At 50.0% G+C, this 4,294-nt stretch overlaps 1 protein-coding gene across 2 annotated transcripts in view; it reads left to right on the top strand.

Annotated features, from left to right (window-relative positions):
- Positions 1-2,178: 2,178 nt before the first annotated feature.
- Pc (pyruvate carboxylase) overlaps positions 2,179-4,294 on the top strand; it is a 99,050-nt gene continuing 96,934 nt past the window's right edge. For both annotated transcript variants that reach the window (XM_013347878.2, XM_005351674.2), the window contains exon 1: positions 2,179-2,251. The gene's annotated coding sequence lies outside the window, so the exon portion shown is untranslated. The remainder of the gene's footprint in view (positions 2,252-4,294) is intronic.

Genomic DNA, 4,294 nt, shown 5'->3' on the forward strand with positions numbered 1-4,294 from the left:
AAAAAAAATTTAGAGGGGTTAGAAATAGCTCAGTGGTTGAAAGCACATATAATTCTTGTAAAGGATCCAAGTCTGATTCCCAGCAGTAATTTTAGGCAGCTCACAAATGCCTGTAACTGCAGCTCCAGGTTAATTAGTACTCGTCGGTCCTCAGATGAACACATACATATAAGTAAATAATGACAGCCGGGTGGTGGTGGCACACGTTTTTAATCCCAGCACTCGGGAGGCAGGCGGATCTCTGTGAGTTCGAGGCCAGCCTGGTCTACAAGAGCTAGTTCCAGGACAATCACCAAAGCTACAGAGAAACCCTGTCTCGGAAAAAAAAAAAGTAAATAACGATAAAACAAAACAGTTTTTTAAAATGTTAAAGACCGGGTGAGATCTCTAATCATTACATTAAAAAGTAGAGGAGTTTGAAGCTAGCCTGTGCTACACAGTAAGTCTTTGTCTCAAAAACAAAACAACTCCAAAACATGAACAACAAAAGGGTATGATCTTGAACTTGAGTGTTCCATAGAACAGACCTCTTGGGGTTATAGAAGGAGCTCTATAGCAGCCAGTAAAAGGAGCTCATACACAAGGGCAGTGAGACCCCATCTCAACAACTCTCAACTCCCGATCCTCAGCTGAGCCTGGTGGCACATGCCTTTAATTTCAGTGCTGCGGCAGCGGCAAGTGAATCTAGGGATCCCAGGCCAGCCTGACCTACATAGTGAGTTCCAGGTCAGCCAAGGCTACACAGGAAGAGCTTGTTGTCTTAAATGAGCAAAAACCAAACAAAAAACTCAAACCCAAACTTCCTGATCCTCTTGCCTTTGAACGGCCAAATGCTGGGATAAGAGTTTTGTGTCATTGTGCCTGGCGTTTCGGTCATAGTTATTAGGAATATGAAGAATTTAATGCAACGGCTGAAACGGGGTCTTGCCCACCACTCTCTCTGGCATAACATCAAGTATGTGCTTAGTACTTATAAGAGATAAGTGAGTCTGGAAAATTGTAATTTAAATCCATATTCTCCCACTAAATAGCTGTATTGTACCGGATCCATGCAGGGTAGGGGTTCTGCCAGACAAAAGGAGGACCCGGAGTTGTCCTTTTTAAACAGGACTTACTGCAGAGGCCAACCTCGAACTCAAGATCTTCTTGCCTCAGTCTTCTAAGTACTGGCATCACATACCCGTGCCTGCTCGCCCAGCAGCCCGGTGGCAAGCTCTACATAGCAGAATCGTGGTCGATAGCAATTATTGGTTAACGCGATGTTCTCCTAATTCTTGATTGTCCTGTCAGGAAGTGGTTATTTTTCTCTTCTTGCCCTTGAATGATGATCGACTGTAGATGTTATTTGTCTTATTTGTTTACTGTCTGGTCTCCTGTCATTGGAAGGCAGGGCTTTTGCTTTGGTAACTTCCCACTCCTGGTTTGGCACAGAGCCCAAATTATAAAGCTTTCCTTTCCTTAGCTAACCGAACCTTCTAGAAAGAAAACCTTTAAGGTTCTGAGCGGTCCGGCATTATAGATCAGGAAACGGAGCTCAGAGACGTGGAGCTACTGCTCCAAGGTCACACAGAGGCGGGCTCCTGACCACCATCCTCACTCACGCAGGTACTAAAGGACGCAGACACGCAACCAAGCAGCACCGGCGCTTTCTCCCTCCTCCATGCCCTTCGCTGAGGCTTTTCCTGCGACCTCTTCTCTATCCGCTAACGTCTACTCTACCTGCGTCTGGCAACGCTGCCCCAATCCCCGTGCATCTGTTATGATTGCGGTTTCCAGAGACACGTGCTACCCAGTGAATGAATCGCACGTCCCCACCCCCGCCGACAGCCAATCAGAATGAGCTAAAGCCGGACCACTTCCGCCTATAGCGGACTGGGGCCACGCCAGACGGCCCACGTGAGTCGCCCAAGAAAAGGGTGTAGGCGGTGGCGCGTAGGGGGCGGGCCCTTGACGCCTATTCACCAATCAGAAGGCCCTCCGGGGACGCGAGGGGTGGGGCAGACGTGAGGCGCCAACGCTTAAACGAGCGGGGTAGGTGGGTGCAGGGAGGAGCCTTGAAAGGGGGAGCGGTGAATGATAGACCCGTTCACTCAATCCTAGGAGGGGTTGGGCTGCCTCAACCAATAGGAAGTCTGATGGGCGGGGCCTGCGCTGCAGCAAGTTCGGTTGCGCGGAGACCGCAGCTGTTCTCTGTCAGTGGAGGCAGAGGCCGTCAGAGGCGGCGGCCACGGCTTGCGGCAGCGGGGCGGAGGTGAGTGTCCGCGGCGCTCCGCACCTTCCTCTTCCTGCTGCAGGTTGCCGTGGGTGGGAGTGCGCCGGCGCCGGGGACGCTTATGTAAGGGTAGCGCGCGCCCAGGCGGCGCGGGCTCCGGGAGTGACTGCTGGAGGAGACCGCTGCGGGCTGTGTGCGACGCGGCGCGACACGACGTGCGCAGTCCCATCCTCCCCAGGCACCGGGTCGGCACGGACCCGCCCCCTCACTTGCTCGGGGCGCCGGGAGCCCGCGGCTGCTGGAGCATCCTTCTGGCGCAGGCGACTCGTCCCGCCCCCCTGTTGGCCCGCTTTGGCCTCAGTCCTGCTCTGGGGGGGGGAGGGGGCCCATTTTCCAGATAGAGAAACTGACACTCCCAAGCCCTAAAGTGTCGCCAGCTTCCCGAGGGTTCGAATTCCACTATGTTAGAATGGGATGTTCTAGTTGTCTTCATAATACTGGACGTGTGAAATCCATTCAGGGAGTGTCAGAGACTTTTCCTTGTTCCAGATGTCTGTGCCACGTCTCAGGGAAGCTCCTAAGAGCTCCTGGGTTCCACTTCGGTTCATGTGTGGAAGAAATTCTGAGGCTCCCAAGATGCAGTGAGGTGTGACTGGGTGCAGCCCGTTATTTCTGCATCTTCTAAGAGTTTATGAAGCACTTTTGGGAAGTTCCCTTTGGGGCACGGAAATCCTGACTTTGAGGACTTGTGTTTCGGGTTTCTCCCAGAGTTACTTGCCCAGTGTACTTTGAGCGAGTTGTTTTACCTTTACAGGACTCTTTCCTCATCTCACAAACTTTGGAATCAAGCAAGATTTATAGGTCGGTCGGGCAGCGGTGGCCCACGCCTTTAATCCCAGCACTCGGGATTCAGAGGCAGGCGGATCTCTGTGAGTTTGAGGCCAGCCTGGTCTACAAGAGCTAGTTCCAGGACAGGTTCCAAAGCTACAGAGAAACCCTGTCTCGAAAAAAACCAAAAAAAAAAAAAAAAAAAAAAAAAAAAAAAAAAAAAAAAAAAAAAGAAAGAAAGAAAGAAAGAAAAAAGGATTTATAGGTCTCTAGCAGAGATTCTTAAAAATCTGAAGGTTTCTTAATTTTAAGAAGAAGTTCAGCCAGGGCTAATTACTGCCATTCTCCTTCTGAAAATACTGAGATCAAAAAGCCAACTAGCTGGGCAGTGGTGGCTCACACCTTTAATCCCAGCACTTGGGAGGCAGAGGTAGGTGAATCTCTGGGTTTGAGCTTGGTCTACAGAGTTCCAGGACAGCCAGGGCTATACAGAAATCCTGTCTCAAAAAACAGAAACAAACAAAAAACCAAGTAGGTAAACTCACTCTCAGAGTCTTTGCCACGTGCCTTCCAGTTGCTCCCTCACCCACTGCCTCACAGTCCTGGCTAGCCTCCTGCTTTTCACCCTTCCCCTGTATATGATGCAAATGCTCATGCTGGGGGAGACTTGCAACTGAAGCTTGTTGGTTTCCCTGTTCTTCACTGCTCATTCTCAAATTATTTTCTTTTGGGGAGATAGGATCTTTCAGTGTAGCCAGGGCTACCTTCCAGCTCATGATTCTCTTATCTATTCTTCCCAAGTGCCCCATGCCAGAAGTTATAACTCTAGGTCTTTAATTTTTTTGTAATTAATTTTTCTTCAAGACAGGATTTTTTGTGTTGTGCTGGCTGTCCTGAAACTCACTCTGTAAACCAGGCTGGCCTCAAACTCAGAGATATGCCTGTCTCTGTCTCCAGAGTGCTGGGATTAAAGGGGTTCCACACCCAGTCCCAATGGATACTTCTACAACACATTCTTGCAACTAAGGCTTTGAACATTGTGGAAGAGGGGGTGGAAAGATTGTAAAAGCCAGAGGAAGGATCACGGAGTTTGCTGTGAGACTATGTATCCTAGTAATTAATGTCAGAAGCTACACCATAAAAATCACCACAACAGCCGGGGCGGTGGTGGCTCACGCCTTTAATCCCAGCACTTGGGAGGCAGAGGCAGGTGGATCTCTGTGAGTTCGAGACCAGCCTGGTCTACAGAGCTAG

This window comes from Microtus ochrogaster, chromosome 8 (genome assembly GCF_000317375.1).
Source record: "Microtus ochrogaster isolate Prairie Vole_2 chromosome 8, MicOch1.0, whole genome shotgun sequence".
NCBI lineage: Eukaryota > Metazoa > Chordata > Mammalia > Rodentia > Cricetidae > Microtus > Microtus ochrogaster.